This window comes from Motacilla alba, chromosome 1, assembly GCF_015832195.1.
Source record: "Motacilla alba alba isolate MOTALB_02 chromosome 1, Motacilla_alba_V1.0_pri, whole genome shotgun sequence".
Taxonomy (NCBI): domain Eukaryota; kingdom Metazoa; phylum Chordata; class Aves; order Passeriformes; family Motacillidae; genus Motacilla; species Motacilla alba.
In genome coordinates, this window is record NC_052016.1 from 65,968,012 (window position 1) to 65,983,412 (window position 15,401).

Consider the following 15,401-nt stretch of genomic DNA (forward strand, 5'->3'; position numbering starts at 1 on the left):
TGTTTTCCTTTCCCAACTCATAACCAGGAGTTTTATCTTAATCCTTTGTTGCAATCTCAGCATGTGAATTCACACTTGCAATGAAGAACAAGGATTCCGGGTAAATTACAGCAAAACAACGAGAGTTTCTAGTAAAGCATTTGCCTTATTTCTTCAGGTTTAATTTTTACCTTTTCCTCTAAGTTTCCCCAGTGATACGTGTTTAAAAGAGTAACAAATCCATTGCCACTGGGGAACCATATACCTGACACTATGCTGCAGAATGATTACTCAGGATTTCCCATTATTAGTGGGGTAACAAATCTGATTCTCCTGTTTTAGCAGCCCAGAACCTTACTAGAGGATTGGGGAAGGAAGTCAGGGGGGTGTGGGAAGTGTGGGGAGTGTGATATGTGTGTCTGGGAGTGGGCAGAGGGGTTGAGGTACAGAACAGTGTCCCCATTTTACCAGCGCTAGGGCTTTGTGAAGCACTGAGGGTCTTATCCAGTAACAGGTTTGTGCTGTGTATGCACACACACTAACCTGGCTCACCTTTGAAATATGCTCACTGGTAAGCAACAACTTAGAAAGAGAAGGGTACAAATACCATTCCAAGAGCTTTTCCAACCGTGCTGCATCTTTGCTATGTCAAAAATAAACTGCAATATGAAAGGATGAAGAATAAGCCTACCATTTTGCGTCCTCACCTCTTGAAATAAAAGAGTAGTTTTAAACCACATAAAAATGTTCTGCCATGATGAATTACACATTTATAACCCTATTTAGTGAAGTATTTTACCTATGTAATTTTAAAACTGTCACTTTGACAAAAAATATAGATGAGCAAGTTGGCCTTTCACATTTAATGTTTTCGTTCTTATTTGCAATTCACCAGGTTCAGCTTTGATTAAAGAAGTGGTATAAATGGAATGCATAATGGTCAGGACTTGAAGAACATATTACTCTGACACTGCAGGAAAAGACTTTTTCCTTTGTATAAGCAGATTTGGTTTCTTCACCTGAGAAACTTCTTGATCCTGGGCCTGCTGGCTTTATTACATCTGAAATGCATCTTTGACTCCAAATTTGCATAGAATAATGTGCTTGATTTAAAAAGGAAAAGACAAAAGTCAGCAGACACACGTATTTATAACACTTTCTTTTAACAGACTGCAGGGAATGAATCATCCTATGAAGTCTGACTTTGAGTCTAAGATGAGGTGTAGCTGCTTCAAAAGATTTTAGGGTCAATGCTAAGAAGTGATCAGAAGAAGTTCTACTCTGGACATAGCACATTCTGTTGACAGGGTTTTTTCTCCACAGCAGCTGCTGTGAGTGCTTGGCATAAAGTGACCCTGAATTAGCTAAGAAGAACTATTTCCCTCTCTTTCCTACATGTCAGAGACACATTTTTATGTCTTCAACCCATTTTTCTCTGGAAGTCTCAATTATTTCAGGTTAAATTAAAATTTGGGACTAAAATCCCAAAACAACCCCAAATCTCAAAACCAACCAAAAGAACAATCCCCTAGAAAGGCTTCCTTTTAAAATAGTTACTCAAATACATTAATATCTTTTCTTTTTCAGTTGACATGTTAAATACAAATTTTCTTCCTTGAGACTAGCTTTAAGAATTACACATTGCATTCCAGCTCCACACTCGAAATGGTTTCCTAATGGAATCACTCCGTATCAGTATTTAACCGCTGAGGATAATAAATCCAGATGATCCTTCAGTAAAGACCTCAGTTTTGTCACTGGATTAGTGACTGTTAAGACAAGTACCTCAGCAGGGAAGCAGGCAGCCATTTAATGGCTAATGACAACTTCACACAATTATCCGTGTTTAGTTCTGATTAAATGGGCCTTCCTCTCAAGGGTCAGTGACATCAGACTTTGTTTTAGGATCCAAGCTTACCAGCTTGGATGAAATAAATAAAAATAAATGAATGAATAATAATAAGTCAGATGTGAGAAACAAAGGAGATTACAGAATTCAATTACGCTATTTGGAGATGGTGCTGACAGAAGGTGTGAACATCTACCTATCTAGGAAGGCCAGTTTTAGGAACAAGGGTGATGGTTCATTGAAGCATTTAATTTCCTTCTTCGGATGTTGGTTTGCAGTAGACCACTTGGCAAGATCTTTGAGCCAGCAAACAGATCTGACACCTGGCTTCCAGCCCCTGTTCCAGGGAATTCCATAAGCAGTTTATACAAAGCTGAACAGTATGCAGAAGAGATATTGAGCAGATAATTTTAGATAATGTACCCTGTACTGTGCAGGAACCTTTCTTTAGAGGCAGATAGGGGCCTGAGTCCATTTTAAGAAGCACTCCTCTGTCAGGGTTGGTGACAACTGGAGGAAAGAAGCGGTTGTTTCAGGTATTTTTTTATACCAGTCTAAGTTTAAGAAACCCTTCCCAGCTGAAACTATTTGTCAAATTAATGTTGAATTCATAAAATTGTTTTGGAATGGATGAAATTGCTTTTGGGGGATATGAATAGTTCTTTCACAGGAAGAGAAATGTGCCCAGCTCTGGCAGCTTCTATTGGCAGGAATGCACCCAAATGTTGCTAGAAATGACTTCCACGATGAAGAAGAGTGATGAATCCCACACTTAACCTTAAAAATGCGCTTAAAAGCTTTCCTGAATGCAAAGTATATTCTTGTTACTGGAAGCACAGGGCTGAATTCTGCTCTGCTTTATGTGCTCATGTACATCCAAGCAGGCTAAGTGCCAAAAAAATGCAATATGCAACACTTTAGCAGAAGTGTTTGCGACATCTCCACCTATTTCCAGAAGAATTTATGCTTATGTAGGTTTCTCTGACAGCAGAGAAGCAGGTCTGGTTTTTGAAAAATGCACTTTGAATATGAGTCAGCAGTCAAGGGAGGGAATTTTCCTGTTCTGCTCTGCACTGGGATGGCCTCACCTTGAGGGCTGTGTGCAGTTTTGGGTGCCATAGTGTAAGAAAGATATTAAACTGTTAGACAGTATCCAAAGAAGAGCAATGAGGATGGTGAAGGGCCTTGAGGGGAAGCCATATGAGGAGCAGCTGAGGTCGCTTGCTCTCTTCAGCCTGAAGGAGGCCAAGGGGAGCTCTTGTTGCAGTTACAGCTTCCTCGTGAGGGGAAGAGGAGGGGCAGACACTGATCTCTTCTCTGTGGTGGCTGGAGCCAAGAGAATGGCCTGAAGCTGTGTCAGGGGAGGTTTGGGTTGAATATTAGGAAAAGGTTCTTCACCTGATGGGGGCTGGGCACTGGAACAGGCTCCTTGGAGAAGTGGTCACAGCATCAAACCTTGACAGAGCTCAAGAAGTGTTTGGATAATGGTCTCAGGCACATGGTGTGACTCTTGGGGATGGTGCTGTGCAGGGCCAGGAGTTGGACTTGATGATGCTTTTTGGGTCCCTTCCAACTCAGCATGTTCTCTGATTCTGTGATTTTTAAAATATTATTCTGTCTCATTTGATTTGCCTGCAGTGATTGTTAAACAGAAAGTCTCCAGTGAGGTAAATTAAATCTTTTGCTACCTCTCCAAGACAGTGAAGGTATTTAAGTCAAAAATGACTCTTCCAGACTGAGTGTGACACATCTGCCCTATCTTTTCTTCCTTCATTGCCATTATCCTCCATAACGCTGGCTTGATTAACTAAGTGGAAATTCTGAACTGTAGCTGAAATTCTTTCTTTTCCTATCAGTTCTTGAAAGGCCAAAACGATAAACGGGATTCAGATCTCAAGGCCTCACCTGCATCACAAAATGTCAACCCAGCTACTACATGGGTTTGGTGTTTCTCAAAATCTGCTACATGCCTGCTGTCTCTATCTTCCTCTGCACCTGTGGAAGTGCTTGTGACAGCACACCTTTGTGTTTTTAAGGACAGCCTCTGGTTGTCTTGACTTGTAGGCACAGGGCATGTAAACAATTTTAATATGTGTCTTTGGCCTCTTCTACTTGTCAATATCCAGCAATTCAGAGATCTGATGCACAAAGGTAAGAAAATGAAAGCAAAGAAAAGGAATATATTTTCAAATTCCAGAACTAACTAGACAAGAGATACGCAGAAGGTCTGACAGTATGTCAACTCCAACTTGAACCTCCTGTTGAATGTTGCCCAAACACCCTTTCAATGACTAAAACTCTATCACACCCGTTTCCACAGCAAGCAGTTAACCTATTAGAAAAGATAAAAGTATCACAAATGGTATATTACTTCTCTAGAGAAAACCAGAGAGACATTGGTCAAACATCCTAAGGTCATTTTCGATCCCAGAAAACAAACATATTTTCACCATGATGAGAAAGACAGGGAGTCTTAAATAGCTCTCTTTTATTGGTTTTGGATAGAATTACCTTCTGTCCCCTGAAATCTATGGGATTTTTTCAGCCTGAATATACAAGCAGGACACAATTGAGCACAAAAGAGAAATTAGTATTACAAGGAGTACTGGTTTTCCTGCCCTCTGTCTGTATCTGCAAAATCTACTGTCCTGGACATTACAATGCCATTGTATCTTACAATTACAATTTTATCACCCTGTGTTGCGCACCTGTGACTTTTTCAGGCTTCTAATTGTACAAAGCTCATTCTGGTGAAAGGATCATGAGCATTTTCAAGCAGTTTGTAATGAGGATGTCATTGCTTTTCATAGTGCTAACAAGATTACCATCATGTGTTCATGAATACTTAAACACATTCAATAAAAAGGATGGGATGTGAAGAGGATGAGCTATTGCAGCTCTGAGATTGTTAATCAAGATTGTAAATTATCCATATCCTTTAAATTCATGGTGGGACAGCAACGTCAAAGAACTGTTTCTCCAGTGGGCTGCAGTCAGAAAATAAACTTTTTTTTTTGGTTTGTTTTTAAGGACATTGCCATATTCTGCAATGCTTCAGTATAGAAAATTAGCTCAGAGTCCCAAAGTACATATGATCATGAGCTGTGTCTGTCTTTGCTTGCTTCTGTTAGCTGACAAATTGGTGATTTGAGCTAGAAGGAACACTTTATTCAGTGTATTGGTTCTGGGGAAGGTTGTGCTACAGGTCTGATACTTTACAGTGTAGGCTATCAGATATACATTTTTGTTTCCAGGCAGCTCCATTTATTTACTAACTGATTTTTGTATTGAACCTTCTTCTGCCACCTAATTCATTCTTGTTAGTTTTCTGAAGTCTGCTCATTCACACTTGCCTGCAAAGTTCCCATTGCTTCTCTATTCAAGGGACTCAGGACCCTGCTGACACAATCACTGATTTCCTGGGTGCACCAACAGGCACAGACGAGGGCCAAGGATTGACTTCTGGCCCAGAGCAGTTCCTGCCAACACTACTTAGAACAACTTTCTTACTAGAAAATTGTTGGAGTTAGTTGTCATGGTGTAACATTAAGGACTCACAGTTAAGTCATGTGGACACCAAGGTGAACACTCAGGCTCAATCCTCCTTTTCTCAGCAGAGTGAACAAAGCCTCTGAGTAAGAGTAATGTTTCTGTCTGCCTGCTGGGGTCTCTACCACAGAAACCTATTGTCTATGAAAACTATTTGAGAACTAAAATGGCTTCTAGTGAACTCTTAACCTTAAGGACTACTATATTACCAAAATCGTCCCCGGTTCCTTCTCTGTTCATAAAAATCACTCCAAAGCTTCTGTCACCCTTAAAAATAAAATGTACTGCTGTGCAAAATTTATTTTTGCTGTCATAATTCCAAGAGGCCCAGATATTAACTGGGGTACTGAGATCTTGCTAGCACTCAAATGCCTACTTCAGTGCTTTGAAGGCAGAGAGGGAGTCTTGAGTTCTGGGCTCTTCTGAAAAACTCAACATTTTATTTAGTATGACACACTAGAGGAAGTGGACACAAGGAGTTTCTATCTATTGCATGTCTCTAGCCTCTATACTAGAGAGTTTCAGTCTCCTAGGTTTTACTCCATTTAGATCTCTGTAGTCCTTCTTCTCAGCTTTATGACAGATTGTTGTGGGCAAGGTTAAAGGCAAGTAGTCCCAACTCTTTTCAGTCTGCTGTGTCACTTAGTGGTTAGGACACTCTTGTAGAAGGTAGAAGGAAGAGGTGACTCAGGAGGAAGAATCTCCTCTGGCAGAGCAGCCAAAAAAAGTTAGGCTTTTGTGCTATTGCTAAAAAGACCAGATTATTGATGAAAGATTTGCCACAGAACTGATGATGTTTGTTCAGGACTGTCAGAGTGTTAGGCATGTACCCTCTAATAAGCTTAACTTGCTATTGAGCAGTGTGTTGGAAGGCACACTGACCTTGTTGTGCCCTGTTGTACTGTGTTGAATCTAAGCCTATGCAAGACTCAATTAATATAAGCTTATTTGTAACCGTCTGAGAGATGAGTCTTTTATATGTCACTCTGTTTGATGCAGGGGAATATAATCTCTGAAACACTTACCTGTCCTCTCTAGTCTCAATGTCAAGTTGATCACATGAGGAAGACACATCTCCTTCGGAGGTGTTGTGTCCTGTCAGGTCCCTTTACTGGGTGTCCCTCGGCCAACCTTCCGCCCAAGCCTGGATAATGTTGATGCCTCACCAGAAATAATGAGCAGGAGGGCTTCTTGCTTGTCAAGTCCAGAGGAGTTTATTCCAAGGGAAGAGGCAGAAGGAAGCAGGGATACAACTCACACCAAAGTGAAGCAGAGGCAAAAAAGCCCCAACCCCCGGCGGGGTTCGGGTATATAACCAACAGGAAAAGGGGGTGGAGTTTGGGGAGGAGTCAGGGTGGGGTGACATAACACGGGCCAATGGGAAGGAGGGAAGGGAGTGGTCTTGGGCAGGGGACCAATGGGGGACAGAGAACTACAGAACTTTCTGGAACAGGGGAGTGGGGAGCAGGTGAGTGACACACTGATTGACATACAGGGACTGCCTTACACACATGTTGTCACCCAAGGCATTCCCGAAGCCTCTCTCCGCCCACCTCCCACACGTCTCCTGAGCTTTTGAATTTGATCCCTAAACTGATGCCTCCAATGTTTTGACTGACATTAACAATAATAAGATATTGGACTCTAGCAAGCTCCCACTTAGACTAGTTAGCCCTAAGTTGTGATGACCAGGCATCTGTCTAAAGAAAACAGCTTGTCACAGCTGGTGGTACCACAGGAGCTGGATTCCTCTTGTTTGTCTTTAAAAGTGCAGTGAAACAATAGGGAAGACAATCTTTGCAATTAATGTGATCGAGTTATACAATGTAAACCTTTGACAAATTAAAACAGACTCTGTTGCAAACAGGCTTTGAACATAATTTCTCCTAAAGCTGACATGAAAATACACTTTTAATCAGAAAGCTAGAGAACAAAATTCTTTCATGTTATTATTGTACTGTCTTTTTTTTTTCTTTTTTCATCCCCCTTTATTTTTGCACTGTGCTGTGCCTCTAGTGTCATAATTGAACTGAACAGATATTTTTCATTAAACACCAAGGATCTTTTCTGTGCCCCTCCTCAGAGCCCTTTGAAACTCCCAGAAGTAGCAATCTGATTTTCTTCGTATTCAAATCTTCCTACTTGAGATGGCAGTAAAAACATGGATGATTGCTTTAAACCTTGGTTGAGGTAAATGCAATGCTCAATAACTTCATCAAATAAAGCTTGAATTTTATGGTGCATATGCCAGTCTTCATGGTTCACTGAACTTTTCCAAATAGTACACTGCCTGCCTATATCAAATTTGTAGAAAATGATTGATTTTGTTGTTGTTGTTGTTGGAATAAGGCCATTTCAACCTCGTTGTATGCTTTCCTGAAATAATAATGCTATATTAAAAGATAAATGATAAGCAGATTACTGTTTTTAAGGATTATTCAGAATGTTTACAACAAATATGACAGACTTGCTGCTGTAAACTTAAATGGCAAGTCTCAACTGATTATTAAAGTTCTGTTTTCCACAGACATGTAGGATTATAGGGCAAGCTGGGTTTTTTGTCTGCTAGACAGAAGCATTATGCTTTCAACTATTACCATAGACTGCTATGATTATTTTTCCCCCATGTATTTCCTTCTTTTTGTGGTGGTATTGATAAGATATCAATGGAGACTGTAAAGTGCTTCCTGAACATAGCTAATGTTACCAGCTGTGATAGTGGGAGAATGTGTGATGAAAGCAGACACATTTAGAACATTATCCATTTCCAGACTGATAGCGACAGGACAAGTGATAGCTGTTTAATGAATTATTTTGAAACCTGGCTAGTGCAATGAATTTCCCTTGGATTTTTTTTCTATCCATGTTTTCTAAGGCCATTTGTATGTAGTTGTATTTTCCTGCATTTGTTTGCTTTTATCTGTAGTTGGATGATGAAAGGACTGCCTTTAGCATACGCAGGAAGCAGCACATTTAAAAGCACATAAATTGCAAATCTACCTAAAATTTTGGTTAGGAAGTATGTAGTAGCAGCTCCTTAGCTGCTGTCAGAGAACATAACTCCATAGAAGTCACAGGCATAGCCCTAATGTGTCCAAGCTGAGCCTGTATCCTCCTTAGGTCCCTATCAAAGTAATAAATGATCAAAGCTTTCTTTGTTCCTTCTCCCAAATAGTTTGCAATGTCGCATTCAGTTCTAATTGGTTTATCCTAATTTCCTTTTTGTCAGTGCCTTTTTGTGGCCTTTTTGTGGCAATTTTCAATGACATGCATCTTGGGATTTCATAGGCAAAAATTAATGCCAGTAATAATTAGACATCACTGAGGCCCAGGATTTAAAGAGAAATAGGTTCACATAGTAAAGATAACAGCAATATTATCTCAATTTTTCAGTATTGTCTGAATGCCAATGGCATGATATCCAGTAGTGTTTGGTCTCCAAATGGTATGGAGAAAATGGAAGCTTATTTCCATTAGCTTAAAAACAGCCAAAACCAGACATTCCAAATTTATCTGTGCAAGCTAAACCTAAAATGATAGTGGCAATTCATTCATTCTATATTGCCGTAGAACAGAAAAAAACTGTAACCAATGACAGACCCTGTAATTTGGGAAACTCTATACACAAGTGCTTGTATGACTTCTTATGTGGAGAAGGTCACTTTGGACTAAAACTAACAGCTGCAGTGAGAACTGGATACTTTGCAGAGAAGTATATAGTGGGCATTTTTTATCCTCCCTATCCTTAATTTGCTTTGAAGCCCCTAAAACCGCATGGCATTTTGTATTGTGTCTGACTGAGGAGGAGTTAATTTTCCCCTAGCAGCCCTCACAGTGCTGTGCCTTGCGCTGGTAGCTGGAGAGGTGTTGATAACACACATTTGGCTGCTGCTGAGCAGGGCTGGCACAGCACCAGCACTGTCTCCCCAGCACTTCCCCCCCATCAGTAGTCTAGGGTGGGCATTATCCTGTGAGGGGAAATATCTAGGCAAGCTGGCCCAAAGTAACCACAGGTATATTCCATACCACATGACATCAGCTCAGATACAAAAGTTAAGGAGTAGGAGTGGGGGCATTTGTTATTTACAGTGTTTGCCATCCCAAGCAACCACCACATGGGCTGAAGCTCACAGCCTCCTGGAAAGTGGCTGAATGTCACTTGCTGGTGGGAAGTAGAGAATTAAACTGTTGGTTTTTCTTTTTGATTGTGCACACACAAACTTTTACTTTTGCTTAATAAATGGTCTTATCTTGACCTACAAATTGTTTTCCAGTTTATTTTCTCTCCCCTGTGTGGGAGGCGGCCTGAAAGAAGAAAATTTGGGAATGCCTTGGGAGACAACATGTGTGTTATGCAAGCTCCCATGTCAATCACCATGTCAATCACTGTGTCAGTCACCCGCTCCCCACTCCCCTGTTCTAGAAGGTTCCTTGGTTCCCTGTTCCCCATTGGTCCCAGGATTGGAACCACTCCTACCTCCTTTCCCTATTGGTTCGTGTTGTGTCACCCCGCCCTAGCTCCTCCCCAAACCCCGCCTACCTCCCTGAGTATATATACCCAGACCCCTGCCAGGGTCAGGGCCTTTTTGCCTCTGCTCCTCTTCAGAGAAGGCTGTGTTCCTGCTCCTCTCCATTTCCTCCCTCAATAAGCCTCTCTGGATTAAGCGCGCAAGAAGCCCTCCTGCTCTTCATTCGGTGGTGAGGCATTTTTATATTACAACATCCGGGCTTGGGCGGAAGGTGGGCTGAGTGTGATACCGGACGGCTCCGTGGAGGAGACGCTCCCGGAACAAGAGGTAGCCTGGCGGCACTGGCCCAAGGAGAAACAGCAACCCTGAACCCCTGTCCAGCTGGGAAAGTGGAATGACAGAATGGCCTGGTGGGTATCTGGTGTCAAGTTAACCTATTATTAAGGCAAATAATCTGAAAATATTTCTTATAATGATGATCAATTCTCGCACATGGTTTCCTTACTCTCTTTTGGGGCTTTAAAGAGAGCTGCCATCTGCAATGTGGTCTTTGGGTCAGAGATTCCTTTTTCTATTTCCCTCCCAAGATCTGTTGAAGTGAGGCCCAAGTCCTTATGAATTTTCATACTGATGGTACAAGGAAGCAGTAAAGCACTCTGATGAGAAAGAGGATTTGTGCAACAACCACTAGAGAAATCCATGTTGCTAAACTTGTGCTTCAAGATTGGGATTTTTAAACTTATATTATATAAGAACCTGGTTGTAGGGTGTGCTTATAGTAGTGAGAATGTCGTTTATTTAGTTCAAGTGTCCATTAAGTTCTTGTAATCTGCATATCCTAGTCCTACAAGTAATTGGTGCTGACGTGCTCAGAAAGTAACCTGAACGTGAAGCCAAGTCAGTAGTAGATATGTGATGTCAAGAAATAAATAAAATAATAAATAAATAAATACTAGGGAGTTACAGAAAGCACTTCATTAAAAACTCAGTATTCAGGCAAGGTTAGAAGTAAATTATAGATTCAACCTGCCTCTAGGTTTGTTGGGAGCAATGGTGTATGTGCTGAAATCTCTTGGGTAGTGTTGTCATCAGCTATAAAATAAAATGCACCACCAAGGGCTTGTGTGGATTTTTTTTCCTGAATGTGAAGTGTCGGGGGGAAAAGAAAACAGGAAAGCTTAAAAAAAGGGAATATAAGAGGGGAAGGAGGGGTGGTAAATGCTGGTTATAACAGTAGGAAACTTACCTTTGACCCATGGTGGAAGGTCGACAAGGTTAAGCTGGCATTGCACATTGGAGTGTTTAACATATTGTTCTGTGCATCAACATTTTGATTTCATATTCATTTGATAAATAATGCAGTGAGAACAGAAAAAGGTACATATGAAGCTCCTTTGACATTGCTTGTAACAGTGGAAAAGAATAGACTCGCAGTGCCTGGAATGTCAGTTGCCACACATACTAACAATTATACAGAAAAAGCTCTCAGACAGCAAAATGCAAAATTATCCTCTTACAAGTAACCCTGCTGCTGTACTGGAAAGACTTAAATAAACTTGCATGCCATTTGCACATGCTGCAAAGTGAGAGCTGTGTCTCTAGCTTATTTACTTTGTTTTGCAGTTGAATTGGGCATTTTCAATGCAAATGAGGGATGACCCTCAAACTGAGACAGTGTTTGGATTCCTTACGTGTATATATGCACACACACACACACATACATACATATATCTATAGAGAGAGAGACATATATATATATTGCAAATATCAGCCAAATATCTGTAGCTCATCCAAGTCCCTGGAGAGAATCTCACTGGAGACATGCAGTCTCATGTACCAGAGCAAATTGAGAGCATCTTCCTTAACCCAAGTGATGCTCCTCTTTCCCAGTGCCATTACTCCTTCTTTTTGGGTGTGCTTTGCAGCTCATTTTCTAAGTGAAAACAGCCAGTGTTATGAGAGACCAAGGAATTACGTACGCAGTTTATACATCCTTGAAGTATGAGACACCCCACCCCTAGGAATAAGAAAGGAGTATGGTTAAGGTTAGGTCCAGTATAATCAAAAGAGATTTGCCTGCTTGTTTTCACAATATATGTTGATGACAGGAGTTAGAAACAGTTAGTGGCATTTCCTCTTTTCTGTAGTAATGAGGCTGATTGTTACTTTTGACTTTTATTATGACCGGCAATCTGATTCAATGAGCAATCACATATAGCATGTGTAATTCTATTATTTATTGCTTTGTTCACTATTCACTTTACAATTTGGCTTTAGATAGCTATCATTTCAAATTATTCGGTTCAGTGCTGCAATTAGACAGCCAATAGTCAATCCTAAGTAATGCTTTCTTCTGGCACATGGTAATACTTGAAGAATAATTCCGTTCTCCCAGTCGAGACAAAGCTGCTGAGAACAGTGCATTCAATTTTCTCCTATTCCAGATTGGCTATTTGAGTTACTGCAGCTCCTGAACTTATGCAGTTTCAGCTGCTTACTTATCTGCAATAAAATTGTTAGAACTAAGGAGGCTCTGAAAGCTTTTCTGATTAACAGGCTTGATGCCTTGTAGAGTGCATTACTGCTATAGTGAGAACTAAATATATTGGAATAAAGAAGCTTGGTAGCCTTGGTGTCCCAGCAATATGAGGGAGATGATAAAAAAAAATTAATTAATTGGGTTCATTCATGCTTGAATTGGGCCAGAGACAGCAAGTTGCATTTTTTTCTAGTGTGTTGGCTTTAAGAGGTAGCACTGACATGAAACAGAGTAAGTTCTGATGGATAATTAAAGATTCAGGTGGTTGAAAGGCTTTTACATAAGACAAAATTGCTATAAACCAAAAAAAACCCCTATATTCAAATGATGTTAGCTGTCTGCCCATTTCTCTTTTTGCCACATTCTTTGTCCCAAATATAAAAAATATTGTCAGAGTCTGTTTTTGTTACAATTTTTTTTCTCAGTAATGAAACATCAACATTTTCATGGTTTGTACACTACATGAAATATAATATTTTGCTGGAATCCTTTGACCTTTTCAAAAACATGTATTTTGATTGTCTGGCAATTCTGCTATTTCCCTGCAGGTTAGAGAGGAAAACTATGTTTTGTGGAGGAGGTGAATTTACAGTAGCGTTGCACTGGGCTCTGTGGCAGGTATTCATAAGCAGCCTGGATATAGGGATGGTGGTGATTTGTAATGGTTAGTCCTGCAAAATGCAGTGACCTAGACCGATTTTCTTTTCCTTTTTATTTTGTTTTTTCTTTTTCCCTGGGTATCATTGTAATAGGATATGTTTTGATGAAAAGAAGAAAAAACCTCTTCAGAAAATGTCCAATTACCCAAGATGAAACTCAAGCCAGGCCTCCAGGAATGACACCCAATTCTGTTTTGCACCTGAAGCCATCTTCTTTTTTTCCCAGCAATGCTGGTAAACACAACTTTTCTTTTCAGCACAGAGTCTTCAGGCTGACAAAAATTCCCTGCACACTGTTTCGTGAAAAATGTCAGTGTTCAGAAAAAAACACCTGTTTTCTTTTTGTATCAAAATGAAAATCAGACTTTTCAAAATATTTTATGAGAAAGAAAAAGACCAAACCCTTATGCTCTGAAATGGTATGAAATAAACAGGCAAGACACATATATATGTAAGGCAGAGAGAAACAAAAGTAAATCTGAGCCACCAGTTTTTGTGGACCAAGTGAGGGTGTTGAATAGGGCCTTAATGCTTCTGGTAGTGTTTCAACTGACTGGGATACCCCTTGGAGGCCAGGGTATGGTTTTGACAGGATGATACAATAACTATAAAGGTGCCTCACTTAAAAAACTTCTGCCCAATCCTACCCAGAGCTGGAGAAGTTTGTAGAGCGTCAGACCTGCTGGGTTGAATCACTGCTATCTCTCTCTGTACCTGAAGCTCTGTGGGCGCTGATCCAGCCAGCAGCAAAACTCCTTGTCATGCTGGACATGGCAATATTCATCTTCTTCTACATCTTCTTTATTCTGTGTGTTTTGGTCCAGACTAATGGCACCAGACAATTAGTTTTTCCTATCAGAAATGACAAGTCCCCTGTGCATCTGGATGGGTTGCTTCATCCCATCCTGGATGGGCTTCTCCTGCACCTTTCCTATTTTCATTCTTCCTCACTTCAATTTTTTTAAAGTCTTTTTCTAATGGGAAGCACTCTCTCTTTTCATAGCCAGTGTCCTCTTAAATTTCTGCATAAAACATTTGTGCATATTAGTCACTTGTGTTTCATGCTGCAGAAATTTCTGCTGCAATTTCTTGGACAATCTTGCATTTTACTTCTTTTACATTCTTACATATGTTTAGCATCTTTGGCAGTGACATAGACAGTGAAATTGTGTCCTCAGCAAGTTTACCAGTGACACCGAGCTGTGTGGTGCACTCAATGCACTGGAGGGAAAGGATTCCATCCAGAGGAACCATGACAGGCTTCACTGAGCTTTATTAAGTTCTACAAGGGCAAGTGGAAGCTCCTGCCCCTGAGACAGGGTAATTCCAAGCACAAACACAGGCTGAATGGAGAACAGGCTGCCCAGAGAAGCTGTGGATACTTCCCTGGAAGTGTTCAAGGCCAGGTTGGATGGAGTCCTGGGCAGCCTGCTCTAGTGGCATGTGGATCTTCCCATGGAAGGGGGCTGGAGCTAGATGATTTTAAAGATCCCTTCCAACTGAAATCATTCTATGATTTTATGATATGACTCTATGATAATCTTTTGTGTGTGGGTCTTTTAACTAAAGTCCCATAGGCTTTTTTGACCTTCATGTAAGCTGAGATGGAAACAACAGCTGGAATTAAATAATCAACATGTTCGGGAACTATAAGTAACAGGGCTGTTTTCAAATGCCCATAAGTTACAGGAGAGGGGATGATACTCATATCACTTTTATATGCCTTAACTCCAGATATAACACATCTTTCAAAGCTTTAATATTAGTGCTGGCAACCTGGACACAACCTGCTGAGGATTAATTTATTTTTAACTATGGTATGTGATTTAGTCTGCCATCACACAATTTTGAATAATAATTTTACTGCCTAGCTATTTTCACATTTGACATTCACTTAAACCTTTCTTGCGTTGTAAAGAAAATAGCTTTGATGTACACAGTTATACAGTAATTTAACCTTTACGTCTTCATTATTTGGGCATTTCAGTTATATAGCTTGTCTTGCTTGAGCACCTGATCCCTCCTTCCCATCCGTCAGATCACAGTAAAGATACTTGTATCAGTGAAAATTTAACTTTTAATTCTAGTTTCAGGTAGAAGTTTTTCAATATAGCTTGCTATGTTACAAAAAAAAAAATCTTTTGATAACAATATTAGATATATGAAAGAGACTGATCTTAGTGACTGTGGAAAAAAAACTTTCCTTGACTACATTTTTTGTTAGATTTGAAAATATAATTTTATTGCAGAGAGAAGAGACAATAATTTTTTTATAGATAGATTTTCTAGGAATGAGTGTAGGAGCTTCAGCTTCCGTTCTAGACTTGCTTGATTATCTCCAAGGTAAAATCAGGATT

General features: G+C 40.2%; 1 protein-coding gene across 1 annotated transcript in view; it reads right to left on the minus strand.

The window, feature by feature from the left end:
- Positions 1-6,629, minus strand: part of LOC119708479 — a 37,585-nt gene extending 30,956 nt beyond the window's left edge. The window contains exon 1 of the mRNA XM_038154957.1: positions 6,403-6,629. The gene's annotated coding sequence lies outside the window, so the exon portion shown is untranslated. The remainder of the gene's footprint in view (positions 1-6,402) is intronic.
- Between the last annotated feature and the right edge of the window lie 8,772 nt (positions 6,630-15,401).